A 21,954-nucleotide genomic window follows, 5' to 3' on the forward strand; every position below is an offset into this window, starting at 1 on the left:
ACAAATCACCATGAGGAAAGAATTAAAGATCCTGGGACAGATTGGAGAATGTGAACAGAAAGAGAGACTGTCTTATAGGAACTTGTTGCATCAGATCAATGTAGGCTTACAGAAAGGCTACCAGCCAGATGAGATCGTTGAGGGGGTGGTGAAAGCGATCAGCCCAGGACTGAACTTCCGTAGTATGCTAGAAATGAAAAGTCAATTGACATTGCAACAGCTGAAGATGATTTTAAAAGGGCACTATAAACAAGAGAGTACTTCAGAATTGTTCCACCGACTCATTAACCTCTCACAGAAAAATAATGAATCACCCCAAAGGTTCTTGTTCAGAGCAATTGAACTGAAGGATAGACTGTTGTTTGCATCCAGAGATGTAGAAGCGGAAGAGAAGTTTACATAGTTACATAGTTTATAAGGCCGAAAATAGACAAGCGTCCATCCAGTTCAGCCTATTTCTTGTGCACTGCAGCTATTCCGCAGCATTGATCCAGGGGAAGGCAACAAAAAAACATGCGGTATAGGCCAATTTACATCATTGAGGAAAAATTCACTTCCCGACACCAATCTGGCAGTCAGATTAAATCCCTGGATTAATTAACTAAGCATAAAATGTAATTTTATTGTTCTCAAGAAAGGCGTCCAGGCCTCTCTTGAACTCATTAAGTGAGTTGGACATCACCACTTCCTCTCCCAGAGAGTTCCAGAGTCTCACGGCTCTGACCGTAAAGAATCCCCTTCTATGCTGGTGCAGGAACCTCCTTTCCTCCAGACGCATAGTGTGCCCCCTCATCTTTGTCACCATCCTTGGTATAAACAGGTCATGGGAGAGATCTCTGTACTGCCCCCTGATGTATTTATACATGTTTATGAGGTTTGATGCTGGACTAGTCCAGAAGAAGTTCTTGAGATCATTGGGAACAGGATTAATCAGCAAAGATATCAAGTTGCAGCTGAAACTGTACCTAGAAGATCTTGGCATTTTGAATGAAGTCATAATTGAAAAAATGAATGAGGCTGCTAGTTTGGAGTCAGAGAGCGAACAGAAGTTAAAGAAAGGCTCTGCTCCTAAAATCACCAAAATGAGTCAGCTGAAGTTGGAGACCCCCGTGGCCAGTCCGAAGATCATCATAGAGACTCTCCTGTGCCACCTCCGAGAGGGAACCTTAAATCATCAACGAAAGAGAGGACCGCCAGCGCTGACTGGGAGGAAGTAATAGGAGAACTGTGAGCCAAGTTGATTGAGGTAAAAAAGTTGATTCGTTCCAGGCCAGAACCGGTATCCCTCAGACCCAGGAGTGGGTTCCAAAACAGAAGATACCTGGCTTGTGAAGCATGCCGTTCATCAAATCAGAGTACGGTGTGTGTGTACTGTCTAAGATGTGGTGAGGAAAGACATTATGCCAAGGAATGCCAATGGTCACGGTCGTTTGGGTTAAAAGACAGGAGGTTACCTGTACGGGGCAACTGGTAACCGCGACATGGAGGAAGCCCCAGAAGCAAATCCAAATCTCACCAAACTCCAGAACGGCGCATGAGGTAAAACGGCTGCGTCAGTACTATCCCCATGTGTGTTCCTGCTGCAAGAGAGACAGGGCATCAGTTACTTAATGCCCAGTGCGAAGGTCAAATGATGGACTCCTGGGAGGAGGATTCCTCGGTCAGTAAAGATAGCCTCATCAGCCTAATTGGTGAAAGGTGCTTTATACAGTGCCAGCTAGATGGACTCCTAGTAAAAGCATTGTGGGACACAGGAGCCCAAGTGAGCCTTTTAAATGAAGAATGGATAAGGCGCTACCTGCCACACACTTGCCTTCGGTCACTAAAAGAACTCTTGGGACCAGTGGAACTCCACGGCAAAGCCGTCAACCAGACCGAAATCCCTTTCATAGGCTGGGTGGAAGTGACTTTCCAACTCAAGGCCACGAAAAACAGCAACATTATCAAGCTTTTGGTACCTTTTCTCATGACCAGTGATCAGAACGTGGCAGAGGATTCTATCCTGGGTTATAATGTAATCAGTGAGGTCATCATGAAACAGAAGGCAGGGGTGCTGGTGGTGGATGCAATCGCCATATTGCTCGCCATACCCAACGCCGTGGTGGAAAACGTGATTCATAGAGTAAAGAAAGCACAGAATACAATGGACCTAATAGAAGTCAAGGTAGGCTTGCGCCCAACCATCATCCCTGCAAACCAAATGATGGAGGTGAGGAGTGTGGAGTCCGGGTAGAACCGGGAAGAAAAGTCCAGAAAAGAATGTTCATGCCAAAATACTCCTCAGACTTCCGGAAGGCCTAGTTCAAGGTGAGACTGTGCTTACGATTCCGACTGGTGGGTTTGCTCTACTGACAGTACCGGTGATGAACACTACAAAACACGAAATTAGACTGGATCCAAAGACTGTGTTAGGTCACATCGAAACCATTAAAATGGCATATCCAGCCAGTGTGAGACCAGCCCAGAGGTCTACAGTGAATTCAGTCTCCCCACCAAGGAACAGGAGTTGCCCAGGGGAGGAAATTGTGCAACCCACCTTGGGGTCCTGGGATCCCCCAGTATGCCTGGAACACTTGTGTGCTGAAGATCTAGCGGTAGCAAAACAGATGCTGAGAGAAGAGTGTCATGCGTTCTCCAAAGATGACTCTGATATAGGTTGTATCCCGTCGTTGCATTTGAAAATCAATTTGAAAGACACAACCCCAGTAACCAGAAGTTACATGTCTGTGCCAAAACCATTACATTGTGAAGTGAAAGAATATTTACAAGATCTTATCAACGGAGGTTGAGTCCAAAAGTTGAAGTCGTCGTATTCCTCTCCTATTGTCTGTGTTACATTGAGACTCTGTTGTGATTACCGAGAACTAAACTGAAAATCAGTACCCGATCGACACCCGATACCAAAGATTCAAGATATGCTGGATAGCCTATCAGGAAGCACCTGGTTCTCTGTCCTCGATCAGGTTAAGGCATACCACCAAGGGCTTGTCGAAGAGTCCAGTAGACCCTTGACAGCATTCATCACATCGTGGGGATTATATGAGTGGATCCGCATACCGTTTGGGCTCAGTTCAGCTCTAGCAGAATGCCAGAGGAGCATGGAGACATGTTTAGATGGATTGAGGGACGATATCTGCCAGCCGTACTTGGATGACAATGTGGTACACAGCAAAACCTTCGGGGAGCATGTTGAACACGTGAGGACCGTATTACAACGGTATCAACAACACGGAGTTAAGTTAACCCCAAAGAAGTGTGAACAGTTCAAAAGACAAGTCTAATTTCTAGGGAAAATTGTGTCCGAAAAAGCATATACCATGGACCCAGCAGAAATCGCTCCAGTACTGGCCTTAAAAGACAAGCGGCCCTCTATCGTAGGGGAGTTGAGGCAGATATTAGGATTCCTCTCCTACTATCGTACTTACGTTCGGAACTTCTCCAGGATTGCTGCCCCACTATACCTCCTCTTGGGGAGGACGACAGAGACAACACCCACGGAGAAAAAGAAGAACGCGGGTAGGACCGGGCTTAAAAGAAACAATGCAGTTTCGTCCCAACAACCCATTCTCTGAACAGCAGACCACCAGGAGGTATTGGAAGAACTAGTAGACTACCTGGTAAAACCGCCCATCTTGGGATATCCTGATTTCAATTTACCATTTGTTCTTCATTGTGACGCTTCTCAAGTTGGACTGGGAGCTGCCCTGTATCCGCATCAAGATGGAAAAATGAGAGTCATCGGTTACGGTTCTAGAACATTGACAGATGCCGAGAAGCATTACCATCTACATTCCAGAAAATTGGAGTTCCTGGCATTGAAATGGGCTTATCTCTACTACAGCAAAGAGTTTGAGGTATACACGGACAACAACCCTTTGACCTATGTCCTTACTACAGCCAAACTGAATACAACGGGTCAGAGGTGGGTTGCTGAACTAGCTGACTTAAATTTTAGCATCAAGTACAGGCCTGGAAAATGCAATACGGATGCTGACGGATTGTCAAAAATGCCACTAGAGCCTGAGGAGTTCATGCAAGAATGCTCAGAGGAAGTCAGTCTGGAAGCAATTGAGAGCACTACCCAAGCAGTACAAGCTTATCAGGAGGAAGACACACCATTGTGGTGTCCATTGACGGTGGAAACCACCAAAAAAGCGAGAGAACAAGATCACCCCCGGTCTATTCAACAACTATCAAAAGGGAAAATCCGTAGAGGGAAGATGTTGCCTGGTGGAAAGGCTTGTTTTCATGCTTTGATTTTCCTTAAAAGACTTTGTAGAAACAAAGAACTGTTAAAGCATAGAGAGAGCGAGCTGGTTGAAGACGTACGAAAAGCTCCAGCTGAAGAGATGCTGATTGTTTTATTTCTCACAGGCATCCTACAAGAAAAAGGTCACAAGATTAGGTTGTTATCAATGTTTATGAACGTTATACCAATTTCACAATGCCAATTTGTATATAAAGTTATCCAACTTTCACCACTGTCTCAGAATTGGTCAGATTATTAATCAAAAAGGAGGGAAGAGTGTGACATGCAGAAGTAGTGCTGTTGCAGAGTGTGAGAGAGAGAACCCCAGGAGGATTGTGGGGAAGTTGTTTACTGTCTGGCCGGAGCCGAAGAGAAAGGTAGGCAAGGGAACAGAATTCAGGTCAGGAGGGAAGCTAAACAAAGGTCAGTTAGATTCCCTGAGCTAACAGTGTGGAGTATTATCGGCCAGGGAGATAAGGGCTGGAAGGAAGCCTATCATAGAGATTATCTCCCTCATCACACCCTTTCCCCCTCCATCTCCATTCAGGATAAAGAAGGCTGTGTATTATTGAGTCCTTGTGAAGGAAAAGCCTGTGATTGTGTATGCATTAAAACTGTGCTGTACTGTGCGACCGGATAGACTGTGTACTGCTGTGCTGCAAAGGAGACTGTACTGTTATCACTGGAACCTGTTGCTCAAAGAGACATTTGCATTGCACTGGCCATGCCTCATTAAATGTTATTGTTCTACCTTTTATGAAGATCCTTGTCAGATGTGTCTGGTCAGCAACTGAATCTATCGTTTGCCTGAGAGAAGCTGCAGCCTATGGTCGCCCTGAGTAACGGTTTCCCCAGGATTCCAATAAACTCATGTAACCGGTCTCGCCCCTATCTGAACTTAGGCGGCGTGCGTGTAACACATGCTGCTGGAATCCAACTGACCCTATTAATAGTGATTGGGTCCATCATGTGTCATTAGTGCACATCTTGAAATGGATCCAGCACTGTGCTATTTTAATTTTTCTGTTACGATAACTATGGCAGAGGTGTGAACAGAGTCTTACCTGTACTTTCCCTTATCTTCTAACTGTTGCAGTAATGTGAGTTTTGTGGTTACAGTAGTGACATGATTAGACTTACTTCTGTGTGTGTGAACACTCTGTAACGAGACCTCCACTCATATATATGTTTCTAGGTATAGTACAGGCAATAGTTCGGCCAACAGCTATCTTCCCCGACTCTCCTTCATCCCTCATTGAGTTTTTTCGTGTACAAGAAAATCGGATGGATTATTCTGATAAGACTCTAATCAGCGTTTGATGAGAGTTTGATCAGAATGTGATATACAAATATCAAAAAAACTGACCGCCACTTCCAAAACAAGAAATAGGTGTGTACAGGTGCTTACTAGGAGCAGCCATTTCCATATACAACTAACAAATAAAGTAGCACACTGCAACGTTAAGTATGCAAACATGAAATATATGAAATTTGAATAGCATTACTGCTCTAGAAAATAGAAATAAATGAGAAATCTTAGCATATAATTTGGTCAACTCATGTATACCTGATAGCCATGACAAGGCATTTCTCGATACCAGGACCCTATTAATGTGAACTTCTCTCTTAGAGACTAAAGTCTGCATGTGTATGAGAAGGTAAGATCCTGCTGTAATTAAAACCACCTGTGGCTTGGAGGTGGAATGCACAGTCAGAAAGCCTATACATATAAACAAAAAAGACTGACCGTCACTTCCAAAACAAGAAATAGGTGTGGACAGGTGCTTACTGGGACCCAGAACCAGACCTCCATCAGAGAACAATAAAACTTTCACACTTTTTATTTATGAACTCCTCCAATATTTACTGGCACAACTGTTTTCTCCCCGTTCACACATTGATAGTTCTGCTTCACATCACTTGTCTTATTATTTTTTATTTTTTTGTGCCATTCATTCCATGGCGCTTTACATGTGAAAGGGATATATATAGCACAAACAATTAGGCGGTGTGCCCACGATGCGTTTAAGCGTTTCCGCAGCGGCAAAAACGCTGTAGAAACGCATGGTAGAAGGCCTGCCATGTTCCCCAATGATAATCCGCATGTGCTGTGCACATGCTGCGGAAATTTCTGCTGCGGATTATCATTGCGGAAAAAAACGCAGCACTACCAATTATTTTGCGGAAGCGCTGCGTTTTCGCCGCCATTGACTTGCATTAGACCGCATGGATTACGCATCACTGCATATGTAGATGCGCATTCCATGCGTTCTAATGTGCGGATGGTACCCAGGTCTAGAGAAGAGGAGACTCTCCTCCGGACCTGGGTACCATTGAAAACTGTAAAAAAAAAAAAAGAATAAAATGAAAAATAAATATATACTTACCTTTTGGCGGCCCACGGTGCGCTCCTCCTTGCTTGGCTGCAGTTCGCGATGGAATGATGGACCTGCGCTGTCGTCAGAGTCATGTGATGGGTCACGCGACGCTGACGTCGGCCGGTCCTTCAGTGTACCGCTGCCGGCAGCCGGGACGGTGAAGCAAGCCAGCGCGGGCCATCGGAAGTTAAGTATATATTTCTTTTTTGACATTCTCTCTGGTCACAGTATACAAATCCATGCTGTTTGATGCTAAAATTGCTTGGAAAGCGCTTGTCAACCTGCATGCGGAAATGCAAGTGAAGAACGCTTCACTTCCGCATGTCCCTGGCAGGAAAACGCATGTACAATCCGCATGCGTTTTTTTCTGCCAGGGAGATGCAGAAACGCTCAGGAAAAAATCCTGAGCATTTCTGCATCATGGGCACATAGCCTTACAATCAATTTTGAACAATACAAGTCGGCGACTGGTACAGGAGGAGCGAGGACCCTGCCCACAAGGGCTCACAATCTACAGGGGATGGGTGAGGATACAGTAGGTGAGGGTAGAGCTGGTCATGCAGTGAATGGTGGATCAAGGGTTACTGTAGGTTGTAGGCTTGTCGGCAGAGGTGGGTCTTCAGGATCCTTTTGAAGATTTCCACAATAGGCGAGAGTCTGATGTGTTGGGGTAGAGAGTTCAAGAGTAGTGGGAATGCACGGGAGAAATCTTGTATACGATTGTGGGAAGAAAAGATAAGAGGAGAGTACAGAAGGAGATCTTGTGAGAATTTGAGGTTGCGTGTAGGTAAGTACCGGGAGACTAGGTGACAGATATATGGGGGAGACAGGTTGTGGATGGCTTTGTATGCCGTGGTTAGGGTTTTGAACTTGAGTCTCTGGGCAATGGGGAGCCAGTGAAGGGATTGACAGAGAGGAGAGGCCGGGGAATAGCGAGGGGACAGGTGGATTAGTCGGGCAGCAGAGTTTAGGATAGATTGGAGGGGTGCGAGAGTGGTAGAAGGGAGGCCACAGAGCAAGAGGTTTCAGTAGTTGAGGTGGGAGATGATGAGGGCGTGCACTAGTGTTTTTGCAGATTCGTGGTTGAGAAATGTGTGGATCCGGGAGATATTTTTGAGTTGGAGTCGGCAGGAAGTTGCAAGGGCTTGGATATGTGGTTTAAAGGAGAGGTTAGAGTCAGGGTTACCCTGAGGCAGCAGACTTGCGAGACTGGGGAGAGTGGGCAGCCATTGACTTTGATGGATAGGTCAGTTGGGGGGGTTGAGTGAGAAGGTGGAAAGATGACGAATTCAGTTTTGTCCATGTTAAGTTTTAGAAATCTGTCAGAGAAGAAGGATGAAATATTCGACAGACATTGTGGGATTTTGGTTAGTAGGGAGGAGATATCAGGTCCAGAGAGGTAGATCTGTGTGTCATCAGCATAGAGGTGATACTGAAAGCCATGGAAATCTATGAGCTGTCCCAGGCCGAAGGTGTAGATGGAGAAGAGCAGGGGTCCTAGGACTGAACCTTGGGGACCACCGACAGATAGGGGGTGAGGTGAGGAGGTGGTGGGTGAGTAGGAGACACTGAATGTCCGGTCTGTTAGGTATGAAGAAATCCAAGATATGGCCAAATCCGTGATGCCAAGAGATGAGAGAGTCTGTAGTAAGAGGGAACGGTTGACTGTGTCAAAGGCAGATGACAGGTCCAGGAGGAGGAGGACAGAGTAGTGTCGCTTGGATTTGGCAGTAAGTAGGTCGTTGGTGATTTTAGTCAGGGCAGTTTCAGTGGAGTGGTGCTGTCGGAAGACAGATTGGAGGCAGTCAAAGAAGGAGGAGAGGTGGGAGGACAGTTCAGAATATACGTATTGTCCCAGTAGTTTTGAGGCATAGGGGATAAGTGATATGGGGCAAGAGCTAGACAGAGAGGATGGGTCAAGGGATGGCTTTTTGAGGATGGGTGTGATCGAGGCATGTTTGAAGCATGAGGGGAAGACACCAGTTGTTAGTGACAGGTTGAAAAGGTGGGTTAGGGTTGGGATGAGGATAGTGGTAAGGTTAGGGATGAGGTGGGACGGGATTGGGTCAAGTTCGCAGGTGGTGAGGTGTGATTTGATGAGTAAAGAGGAGAGCTGATTGTCCGTAATGGCGGAGAAGCTGGTTTTGGAGGAGGATGGTTGAGTAGGTGTGAGGAGGGGCTGAGAGGACTTTAGGCAAAAGCTTTTTCTGATGGTGTCTATCTTCTGCTTGAAGAATGTGGCAAAGTCTTCGGCTGAGATGAGAGGAGAGGGAGGAGGCGCTGGGGGACGGAGGAGAGAATTGAAAGTTTTGAATAGCTGTTTAGGGTTGTGAGACAGGGAGGATATGAGAGATGAGAAGTATGTTTGTTTTGCTGCAGTAAGTGTGGACTTGAAGTTAGTGAGGGACTGTTTGAATGCGATGAAGTGCTCGTTGGAGTGGGACCTTTTCCATTACCGCTCAGCAACCCTGGAGGCCCTTTGCAGTTCTTTAGTCAGGTTGGTGTGCCAGGGTTGCCGGTTGAGTGGGTGAGCTGTGGTATGTGTGAGGGGGACCACCGAATTGAGAGCTGTAGCTGTTGTGGTGTTATATAAAATGGTAGCAGCATTTGCATCGTGTAATGAACTTATGCCTGTGAGAGGGAGAAGGGACTCAGAGAGTGAGTGTAGATGAAGGTGTTTGAGATTTCTGCGAGGGTGTGCAAGTTAGTGGAGTGGTGCTTGTGTACCTGGAGAGGAGAGGGAAGAGAATGTGAGTAGGTTGTGGTCAGAAAGAGGGAGAGGTGAGCTAGAGAGGTTAGATAGGGAACAGAGGCGGGTGAAGATGAGGTCCAGTGTGAGGCCATCTTTGTGAGTGGGGGCTGAAGACCATTGAGCAAGACCGAAGGAGGAAATGAGGGATAGAAGCTTTGAGACAGATGAGTGGGAAGTGTCAATGGGGATGTTGAAGTCACCCATGATGATAGTGGGGATGTCAGCGGAAAGGAAATTAAGGAGCCAGGTGGTGAAGTGGTCAAAGAAGGTTGTGGCTAGTCCTAGTGGGCGGGAAACGACGGCCAGTTGGAGGTTTGAGAGGGAGTAGATGCGCACACAGTGTACTTCAAAGGAGGGGAGAGTAATGGAGGGTGGCAGTGGGATATGGGTGAAGGAGAAGTTGCCTGACAGGAGAATACCTACTCCTCCACCATGCTTGCCATTGGAGCGAGGGGTGTGAGAAAGATGGAATCCACCATACGAAAGTGCAGTTGGGGAGCCCGTGTCAGAGGGGGTGAGCCGAGTTTCGGTGATGCCGAGGAAGGAGAGTTTGTTAGTAATCAAAAGATCATGGATGTAGGAAAGTTTGTTGCCCACGGAGCGAGCGTTTCATAGAGCTCCTGTTAGTGGTACTGGGGGAGCGGGGGGCTGGGCAGATGGGAATAAGGTTAGAAGGGTTGCGAGAATTTGTGACAGATCGTGGATAGGACGCGGAAGTGACTGGGGATGTGGTAAGGAGGACCAAGATTTGGAGAGATATCGCTGGCAGTCAGAAGGAGCAGGGAAAGTGTTAGAAGGTGGGAGCAGGAGAGGGCATGAAGTGGCTGTCTGTGTTTGGAGACACAGGAATGAATGTTGAGGAATAGTTCTGAGGAGGAGGTGAGACGAGTGGGGAGGATGGAGGGAGAAATTAAGAGTTCCTTACTAGGTGTAGGAATTAGGGGGGTTAGTAGAAAGTGAAGGACTATGGAGGAGAGAGTGAATACAAACATGAACATCATTTTCTTTGCCTGGGTATCCTGTTTCCTTATTTACTGCATTATTCATGTGCCCTGTTTGTGTATAAGTATGTGACTCTTCAGACTCTGCATTATTCTATACCTGATGTGCACTGTGCAATGTGCATAATGAAAGTGCGTTCTATTTCCGGCTCAGATCAGCACTGCCCCAACAAGTGACGTCTCTGGTCTCTGCATGCCGCGTATTCTGACACTGCTCTGATGCCAGCTCGTTACCACTGATCTGAGCCAGAAACAGAGAACACGCTGATATCATGCACATCTCACAGGGTGCTGTCATTGTGCACAGAGCACAGCGCACAGGGACTAACCCTGCTGAGCCCGCATCTTTTTTGTCACATGACAGCTGATCTGATCAGCTGTCATGTGCCCCTTACAGCCGCGGGTGGAATCGCGATCCACCCGGGGCTGTTAACATGTTAAATGCCGCTGTCAAACTCCGACAGAAACATTTAACATGACCTCGCCGAATGCAGGCCATAAGACTGATTGGCATGACAACCCGGGGTCTGCAGGAGACCCCTGTGGTTGTCATAGCCAATCTGCTATGAGCGCCGCCCAGTGGTCGGCGCTCATAACAAATGAGCACTTTTGTTACACATAGAAGGGCTTAAGTGTGTACAGCACAGACAATAAGAATATTGCAGCTTCTAGTCTATTTTGGAGACCATTAAAGCATGTGTAAAGTGAAAAAAAATGTTTTTAAAAAATTAAGAAAATAAAACTAATATAAAAGTTCAAATCACCCCCCTTTCGCCTCATTCAAAATAAAACAATTAAAAAAAAAATACACATATTTGGTATTGCTGAGTTCAGAATCACCCGATCTATCAAAATGTAAAAATAATTAATCTGATTGGAAAATGGCGTAACGAGAAAAAAATGAAAACACCAGAATTACGTTTTTTTTGGTCACCGCAACATTGCAATAAAATGCAGTAATGGGCAATCAAAACATCGTATCTATCCCAAAATGGTATCAATAAAAACGTCAGCTCAATGCGCAAAAAATAAGCCCTCACCCGGCGGCCCCAGATCTCGAAAAGATGCCACAGATCTCAGAAAATGGCGCAATTTTTGTTTGTTTGTTTTTTTTACAAACTTTGGATTTTTTTTCACCACTTAAATAAAAAAGAACCTATACATGTTTGGTATCTACGAACTTGTAATAACCTGGAGAATCCTAATGGCAGGTCAGTTTTAGCATTGTATGCATTGTAAAAAAAAAAAAAGAAAAACTATTGTGGAATTGCACTTTTTTTGCAATTTCACCGCACTTGGAATTTTTTTACCATTCTTCAGTAGACAATATGGTAAAACCAATGGTGTCGTTCAAAAGTACAACTCGTCCCGCAAAACACAAGCCCTCACATGGCTATACTGATGGAAAAATCAAAAAGTTATGGCTTTGGAAAGAAGGGTAGCTAAAAACGAAAATGGAAAAACCCAACGTGGTAAAGGAGTTAATATGCAAATTAGGGCACTTCATTGCACACTTGGCATGGCATATGCCTTGGTGCACTGCTATGCCCTAATATTTGCATATTAAAGCTAGTCCCTTGCCTTCATTGACAGAGGTCCATTGAGTGCACTAAGTGACAGTGTAGGTGCGCACTGATGCATGGATCCTGCGTGTCCTTGGTCGCTGTACCTGGAAGTGTAGAGAGCGACTTCAGGGAGGAGAGCATCATGTAACGTGCACATACTGTCTGTTCACTTAAAGGGAACCTGTCACTTGAAAAAACGTTGTAAACCTGCAGACATGGGGTTAATCTGCAGATTAATAGCGTTGTGAACCTGCCCGGCGCTGGCACTTAGACCCATGCTGCAGGGAGGAAATTAACTTTATTTCCCCCTGCAGCATTCGGGTTCCAGGCATAGTGGAGGCACCAGAATGGATTCAGCCACCGCTCAATGTATAGAGAGTAGCGGCTGTAACCGTACCCCTGGTGCTGACTGACAGCCAGCCCTAATGCTGAGCTGCTGTCAGTCAGTGCCGCGGGCTCGGTTACAGCCGCCGCTCTCCATGCATAGAGCGTTGCCCCTATGACTGGAACCTGTGTACTTACACTTCTGCAGGACTTTTTATGTCACCCTTTTTTTTATAGTAACATTTTGCTGTAATTTTATATTTATAATTATATACTAATATCATGGTTTCATTTTGGTATCTTGACAGTATCAATAAAAAGATATCCACCACCAGGGCTGAAAGCGAAATGTTCTAATTTATATAATGCCAGAAAGAAAAGATTAATGTGAGTATTAATTTTGAAAAGCGTCAATTAATGGTTGTGATGACTGTGAGGGAAATGTCCATTTCAACGTAAAGCTGCAATAATAAAAATACAGCTATCAATAAAATACAGAATTTTTAAGAGTTCAAGAGGTATTCCCTTTACCCCTTTAAAACACAGCATTTCTAACACCATAGCTGTAGGTGTAGTGCAGGTGACAGGTGCATCTAAAATATAATTGGAGTCTTGTTTTTATCAATTGGATGCCTTCTGAAAATGTATATGGTCTATCTCCATGGGTGCCGAGTGGGCATGCTTTTCTAGTTAAATCATTCCTGCCCACCTCTGCAACCATTTCAGATGCAGTCTCATATAAAGTCTCTTCTCTGTCCATTTACTGTAAGGCTATGTTCACACTAGGCGTTTTTTCAGCATTTTTTTTTCTTCAGCAAAACCTGATCTCTTGGCAGAAAAGAAGCAGCGTCAAAAACGCAGTTTTTGGTGCGTTTTTTGCAGCGTTTTTGGTGCGTTTTTTAGGATCCCAAAGTTCAGCTTTGCTTCTACCACAGAAGCAAGAACAAGAGTCATCAATGCAAGACAAATGTTCATGAAAAAATACGCATTACAAATGTAAGCGGGGGAGGTGAATTGTTCAGGAATAGTTTACCTAAGACATTGGCAGTGCATTGAGTTTGTAGGACACTTTAATTTCACACCATGGGGTCTGCCATTGAGTTGCTCCGGCATTGTTCAATTTCACACCTTCATTGGCCACAGGTATTGTTCAATCTCATACCTTGGGCAGCCAATGTTTACTTTGTACTCATCACTAATTTAATTAAGCTGTACTAATCCAAACTGCCATCTCAGGTGACCAAGACAAGATGGGAGACTTGGGAAAATCACAAAAATAAATGGATTTCACATACTGGGGTACTTGTTTTTTTTCACTAAAAAAGCAGCAAAACGTTCACACTAGGTATTTTTTCAGAATTTTTTGCACCACCCATTGCTTTCAATGGGTGAAAAATGCTGAAAAAACGCTGAAAGAAGTGACATGCTCTATTGTGTAAAAAACCATGCAAAGCACAAGATACTGAAGACAAAAAACAAAAACTGTGTGCATGAGATTTCTGAAATCTCATAGACTTTGCTGGTACTGTAAAAGGCAGCTGAATATTTGCATAAAAAAACACAATAAAACCACTGAAATAAATGCCTAGTGTGAACATAGCCTAATACTCTCAGTGCACATCTTTTCATGCCATCTACATTGGCACTTGCTGAGTCTAATGATTGGCTGTAGCAGTTAAATGTATTACAGTTGTTACATCACCGTTGCAGCCTGTCAAAGACTGGAGCAGTCTCTAGAACTGGGGAGGGTGAGTAACAGATAGCATTATTATTATAGCTAGCACAAGCTAATGTACAGAAAATAGCTGACAAGCTCCTGCCATATACAGTAACTGTATACATATTCACACAAATACAAATTTCTTTTTCCTCCAGCAAAATGGTGCCCGCGTGTGCACAGTAGCATCTATTGCTTGCCGATAGATGCTATTTTGCAAGCCTAGCGGCGCCATTTTGCTGGAGGAAAAATAAATTTGCCTAAAGCAATATGGCACCATCAGCCGTGCTTGCGCAGTAGCATCTCTCAGCAACTGAGAGATGCTACTGCGCATGCGTGGGCCATTTTGGTGCATGTAAATTTCAGGTTTGGAACACAATTACACAGGCAGTATTTAAAATACACTGTGTTCCAAATTATTATGCAAATAATATTTTCTCAGATTTTCCCAAATTACCTGTATGAATTGCAGTCATTGTAATTTTCCAGTCAAATAACTATTAGAGTACAATTGAAAGGTTTTTGTACAAACTGCCTATGATAACAGTATATTTTTAAAAAAATAAAACACTCAAACTGCACTCAAAATGCATGTTCCAAATTATTATGCACAGCAAAGTTTTCAACCTTTTCATTTTAATAAAGAACAAAAAAATGGTCATTTTTGAAATTATAAGCATTAGCAGGTTATTACAAACTGAAATCAAACAGTTTTCAACTCAAAACTTTATTCTAGGTGATGTAACATTTGCACATAGGACCCCTTGTTCGAAAGGAGCTTGTGAACTCTCTCGTCCATTGAATTTGTCAGGTTTTGGATGGTTTCTGCTTTAATTGTTTTGCATGAGGACAGAATACCCTCCCAGAGCTGTTGCTTAGATGTGAACTGCCTCCCGCCATTATAGACACTTCTTTTGATGATGCTCCAGAGGTTCTCAATGGGGTTGAGGTCAGGGGAGCATGGGTGCCACACCATAAGTTTGTCCCCTTTTATGCCCATAGCAGCCAGAGATGCAGATGTGTTATGTGCAGCATGAGACGGGGCATTATCATGCATGAAAATGATCTTGCTGCGGAATACACGGTTCTTCTTCTTCTTGAACCATGGAAGGAAGTGCTGTTTGAGAAACTCAACATACATTATGGAGTTCATCTTTACCCCTTCAAGGATCCTAATAGGGCCGACAATCTCTCTCCCCATTATTCCAGCCCAAAACATTACTCCACCTCCTCCTTGTTAGCGCCGTAGCCGTGTTTGCATGGGGTGTCCATCAACCAGCCATCCTCCACTCCATCCATCTGGACCATCGAGATCATTTCATGCATGATAATGCCCCGTCTCATGCTGCACATAACACATCTGCATCTCTGGCTGCTATGGGCATAAAAGGGGACAAACTTATGGTGTGGCACCCATGCTCCCCTGACCTCAACCCCATTGAGAACCTCTGGAGCATCATCAAAAGGAGTGTCTATGATGGCGGGAGGCAGTTCACATCTAAGCAACAGCTCTGGGAGGGTATTCTGTCCTCATGCAAAACAATTGAAGCAGAAACCATCCAAAACCTGACAAATTCAATGGACGAGAGAGTTCAGAAGCTCCTTTCGAACAAGGGGTCCTATGTGCAAATGTAACATCACCTAGAATAAAGTTTTGAGTTGAAAACTGTTTGATTTCAGTTTGTAATAACCTGCTAATGCTTATAATTTCAAAAATGACCATTTTTTTGTTCTTTATTAAAATGAAAAGGTTGAAAACTCTGCTGTGCATAATAATTTGGAACATGCATTTTGAGTGCAGTTTGAGTTTTTTATTTTTTAAAAAATATACTGTTATCATAGGCAGTTTGTACAAAAACCTTTCATTTGTACTCTAATAGTTATTTGACTGGAAAATTACAATGACTGCAATTCATATAAGTAATTTGGGAAAATCTGAGAAAATATTAGTTGCATAATAATTTGTAACACAGTGTAGTAGGCAGGTCAGTGAAGGCACAGTGACCTGTCATAAGGCAGAGATAGAAATACATAAGCATAGCACCAGTTAAAGACCCTCCCCAAGGCTGCCCCGAAGCAGAAGCATATCATTATGTCAGAAATGAAAATAAAGATTATAAAAGAACCACTGGACGGATTTAATCAACAAAGGTATCATATTAATCAGTGTAATGGCGCCAACCTGATAGTGTATATGGTTTACTGCGCACAATCCTGCTGACAGGTGCAATTTAAGCATTACTTTCATATTACAGTAGTTAACCCAGGAGTAAAAGCCAACAACATAAGGCCCCTGTGCTGAAAAAGAACACAGGCTCCTTGAATTTCAACTGCTCATTTGATGAGTGTAAATTTCTATCCAAATATAATTCATTATTTACAAAAATCCCTCTCTACATTACCAAACCATTAGCAATTGTGAGATATGAGACATCTTTAGTATTAATAGACTAATAAGGATGATGGCATTAATCCTTTCACTACTCTGGACAACTAGAGACGGAATCATTGGACATAGTAGTGTCAACCAACCAAAAGGTTACCATAAACCCCCCAAGAACCATGGTACATTACCATTACCAGTAAATGAAAAGTATGAAAGCGCTGGTAGGTGGGCCTGGTTATACCTGCTGCAAAAAGACAGACAACCAACCACAGGTTGACAAATTTGGATAAATCAATATAAAAGTAGATATAAAATGAGTCTTGCGCTAGTAAGATTAGGCCCTATTGTACAAGTGAGATGATTATATTACTATAAATATTAAAAACATAGATATATTTCACATGCAATTTTTATTTAAAAAAGATTATCATATTAAAGATTAAAAAAGCAAATAAGAATTAAAAGTGATTCCTGGGGGATAAAATGAATCTCTATGCTGGATTCTTTGTTCAGTAGGCCCGTGGATTTTTGAGCTGATTGAAGTGTAACGTAGCAGGGATAGTCCAGGTGATTTCCTGGATTAGAATAGAGGGAGAGATAGAGGTTAGTGAGCACGTTTACTCACCACATGGCCAAAAAAGAGAGAGTGGAGTTTACTTGGTTTGGGTGTAAATGAGGGTTGAATCCATAGCGTGAGACAGTTTTGATGGTCGTAGTAAATGGTAGCAAATCCCAAATTATGGACAGTTCATGCGTAGAGTATTAGCTGGAGGGTACTGAGTATAATAGGTATCAATTTAGACTTAGTTTAGTACATAGATAAGTACGTAAATCAAAGGTTAGGTGCATAAATAGCCATGAACCTCCTTTTTAACCCCGCCCATAGCCCAGCATGCACCGTGGAACGTCGCACTGATGTCACAACCGCCTGCAGCGGGAACTTGACGTGACATCAGCGGATGTCAGAGCTGACTGCAGCCGTGGGCCACGTGATGCCTGTGAGCGGCCAAGGATAGTGCCGCTCACAGGCAAGAAAGACTACCAAAGGTAATTACAAAAAGACTTATAATCACAGGGTAAATACATTGGGGCAATCGTAAAAAGTAGTGGACAACTCCTTTAAGATGTGCAACATATTACCAAAATTTTAATGTGTTTCATATGATACTCTTTCTGGTTTTATTATATAGATTAACTCAAAGTAAGAAAAAGTCATTCCCTTTTAAAAGGTCAAGTGGGAATCCAAAAAATATAAGTGACAGCATTGCTGAAAAACTAGCTGCTACTTCTAAAAAGGCCCCTTTGAGAATAGACTACGCCAACTTTCATAATGAAGATGGTCAGCCTACATTTGCAGGTAAGAACTGTACAGCAGGTATACTAGGGTTAGAGACCATACAATATACCAGGTATTAAAGGTTCTCACACACAGACTAACCTTGTCGCTTGTCTGACAGTCTAAGAGCTCGTGCAGACAGCCGTAGATTCTCTCATCCGAGAGAATTGGGTCGATTATGCAAATGACACCGAAAGAGTGTCAGCATAGTGTGATCCGATCCTATCAGATGAGAAAATCGACACACACTGTAAGAAGATGCAGTACAAAATTTCTCCATCTTCTCCATTGTGTCAGTGCGCAGAAATCGCACTCCGAGTGCAGTCCGATGATTTCCATGCACTCACTGACTTGCATGGCAGAGTGCGATCCAAGTAACTGTAGATGGCTGGTGACCAAACTGTTTGGCCAACAACTATCTCTCCCATCTCATCAATACACAGGACCACTTTTATTTGTACCAATTGTGTTTTCTCTGAAATTCTGGAGTGTTTGAGAGTAAAATGGTTCATTGCAATGAGGAAGGTTTCCTAATTAAGACAAATATTAAAAGGTATGTCACACATGGCATGAAAAAAAAATTTTTTACATGTCTTTACCTGTCATTAATAAAATTTTACATTTCAGTCTGCAATCTTCATTCATTTTCAGACCCCTTATATTCAGTTTGCAGCCTGATTTTTCTCTTGAAAATGAGTAAATGAAAAAAAATTCTGTGAAAATTGTACATAGCTTTTCACTTCTTCCCTCCTGGATGATTTTCCATTTTGGCGCTTTTGTTTCTCGTCCCCTCCATTGAGAGCAATCGTTTCTTTTTTTTTTTTCTGTTGACAAAGCCATATGAGAATTTGTCTTTTGAATGACTTAATTCATTTTACAATATGTAGTGAAAAATGAGAACAAAAAGTTGTTAAGGAGGGTAAAATCGTAACCCCAACCCCAGTTCAGACATTGTTGTTTTTTTGGGAGTGGGGGGGAATTGTTTTTATGGAAATCAAGCAAAGCATCCGTATATTTTTTTATTTTTAGAATTGAATGGTTACAAAAAAATGTGAACTCTGCATTTATTTTCTATTGCCTGCTTGTACTATATAGTCTAATACTAAAGAATTACAGTATATAGTAAAGTACTGATCTCTTATGAAACCTGGCCATAAGCTAGACTTCATAGGAGCCCCAAGTTGGCCCCACGGTTGCTTTGGCAACCCATCTGCTACCTGCAATCTCATCATGAGGATGGCAAAATTTAAATGCCACTGTCAGCATTTACAGGGAAAACAGGAGAGTAGAAAAACAGCAGCAATTGGAGCTACTGTTTTTCTATTTTTAGTAGCAGGTGCTGGATGTATAACACAATCGGTACCCACCCAAGACTCGTATGTCACATGTCGGGAAATGGGTGATCTTTTTGTTGATAGAGGTGTCTGGACATTTTGCTCTTTTGGGAGCCAGCACAATTTTCACATTTGAGATGTGCAATTATAATAGAAAAATATACATTATATATACACTGCTCAAAAAAATAAAGGGAACATTAAAATAACACAATGTAACTCCAAGTCAATAACACTGCTGTGAAATCTACCTGTCCTGTTATGAAGCAACACTGATTGTGAATCAATTTCTCCTGCTGTTGTGCAAGTGGAACAGAAACTGGTAGAAATGATAGGCAATTAGCAAGATACCCCCTATAAAGGAGTGGTTCTGCAGGTGGTGACCACAGACCATTTCTTTTTTCTCATCCTTTTTGGCTGTTTTAGTCACTTTTTCATTTTGCCATTGCTCTCACCCTTAGAGGTACAGTAGCATGAGGTAGTGTCTACAGTACAACCCACAGAAGCTGCTCAGGTAGTGCAGTTCATCCAGGATGGCACATCAGTGCGAGCTGTGGCAAGAAGGGTAGCTGTGTCGGTCAGCAGTTTCCAGAGCATGGAACAGATACCAGGAGATGTGGAGGGAGCCATAGGAGGGCAACAACCCAGCAGCAGGACCGCTACCTCCTCCTTTGTGCAAGGAGGAACAGGAGGAGCACTGCCAGAGACCTGCAAAATGACCTCCAGCTGGCCACAAATGTGCATGTGTCTGCACAAACGGTTAGAAACCGACTCCATGAGGGTGGTATGAGGACCCAACGTCCACAGATGGGGGTTGTGCTCACAGCCCAACACCGTGCAGGACGCTTGGCATTTGCCACAGAACACCAGGATTGGCAAAGTCGCCACTGGCGCCCTGTGCTCTTCACAGAAGAAAGCAGGCTCACACTGAGCACATGTGACAAACATGACAGACTCTGGAGACGCCGTGGAGAGCGATCTGCTGCCTGCAATATCCTTCAGCATGTCCGGTTTAGCAGTGGGTCAGTAATGGTGTGAGGTGGCATTTCTTTGGAGGGCCGCACAGCCCTCCATGTGCTCGCCAGAGGTAGCCTGACTGCTATTAAGTACCGAGATGAGATCCTCAGACCCCTTGTGAAACCATATGCTGGTGTGGTTGTCCCTGGGTTCCATCTAATGCCGGACAATGCCAGAAGTCATGTGGCTGGAGTGTGTCAGCAGTTCCTGCAAGATGAAGACATTGAAGCTATGGACTGGCCCGCCCATTCCCCAGACCTGAATCCGATTGAGCACATCTGGGACACCATGTCACGCTCCATCCACCAACGTTGCACCACAGACTGTCCAGGAGTTGGCGGATGCTTTAGTCGAGGTCTGGGAGGAGATCCCACAGGAGACCATCCGCAACCTCATCAGCAGCATGCCCAGGCATTGTAGGGAGGTCATACAGGCACGTGGAGGCCACACACAATACTGAGCCTCATTTTGACTTGTTTTAAGACATTAAATCAAAGTTGGATCAGCCTGTAGTGTGCTTTTCCACTTTAATTTTGGGGGCGACTCCAAATCCAGGCCTCCATTGGTTAATAAATTTGATTTCCATTGATGATTTTTGTGTGATTTTGTTGCCAGCACATTCAACTTTGTACAGAACAAAGTATTCAATGAGAATATTTCATTCATTCAGATCTAGGATGTGTTATTTGAGTGTTCCCTTTATTTTTTTGAGCAGTGTACATATATACATACATATATATATATGTATGTATACATACAGTACAGACCAAAAGTTTGGACACACCTTCTCATTTAAAGATTTTTCGTCATTTTCATAACTATGAAAATTGTACATTCACACTGGAGGCATCAAAACTATGAATTAACACATGTGGAATTATATACTTAACAAAAAAGTGTGAAACAACTGAAAATATGTCTTATATTCTAGGTTCTTCAAAGTAGCCACCTTTTGCTTTGATGACTGCTCTGCACACTCTTGACATTCTCTTGATGAGATTCAAAAGGTAGTCACCGGAAATGGTTTTCACTTCACAGGTGTGCCCTGTCAGGTTTAATAAGTGAGATTTCTTGCCTTATAAATGGGGTTGGGACCATCAGTTGTGTTGTGCAGAAGTCAGGTGGATAGACAGCTGATAGTCCTACTGAATAGACTGTTAGAATTTGTATTATGGCAAGAAAAAAGCAGCTCAGTAAAGAAAAACGAGTGGCGATCATTACTTTAAGAAATGAAGGTTAGTCAGTGAGAAAAATTGGGCAAACTTTGAAAGTGTCTCCAAGTGCAGTTGCAAAAACCATCAAGCGCTACAAAGAAACTGGCTCACATGAGGACCGCCCCTGGAAAAGAAGACCAAGAGTCACCTCTGCTTCTGAGGATAAGTTTATCCGAGTCACCAGCCTTAGAAATCGCAGGTTTACAGCTGCTCAGATTAGAGACCAGGTCAAAGCCACACAGAGTTCTAGCAGCAGACACACCTCTACAACAACTGTTAGAGGAGACTTTGTGCAGCAGGACTTCATGGTAAAATAGCTGCTAGGAAACCAGTGCGAAGGACAGGCAACAAGCAGAAGAGACTTGTTTGGGCTAAAGAACACAAGGAATGGACATTAGACCAGTGGAAATCTGTGCTTTGGTCTGATGAGTCCAAATTTGAGATCTTTGGTTCCAACCACCGTGTCTTTGTGCGATGCAGAAAAGGTGAACGGATGTACTCTACTTGCCTGGTTCCCACCGTGAAGCATGGAGGAGGAGGTGTGATGGAGTGGGGGTGCTTTGCTGGTGACACTGTTTGGGATTTATTCAAAATTGAAGGCATACTGAACCAGCATGGCTACCACAGCATCTTGCAGCGGCATGCTATTCCATCCGGTTTGCGTTTAGTTGGACCATCATT

At 43.6% G+C, this 21,954-nt stretch overlaps 1 pseudogene; it reads left to right on the plus strand.

Annotated features, from left to right (window-relative positions):
• The window catches only part of LOC141265248 (collagen alpha-6(VI) chain-like), a 341,127-nt pseudogene that overhangs the window by 301,255 nt on the left and 17,918 nt on the right, over positions 1 to 21,954 (plus strand).

Source organism: Phyllobates terribilis, unplaced genomic scaffold (assembly GCF_046119375.1).
Source record: "Phyllobates terribilis strain yellow unplaced genomic scaffold, ASM4611937v1 Scaffold_4__5_contigs__length_816908805, whole genome shotgun sequence".
Lineage (NCBI taxonomy): Eukaryota > Metazoa > Chordata > Amphibia > Anura > Dendrobatidae > Phyllobates > Phyllobates terribilis.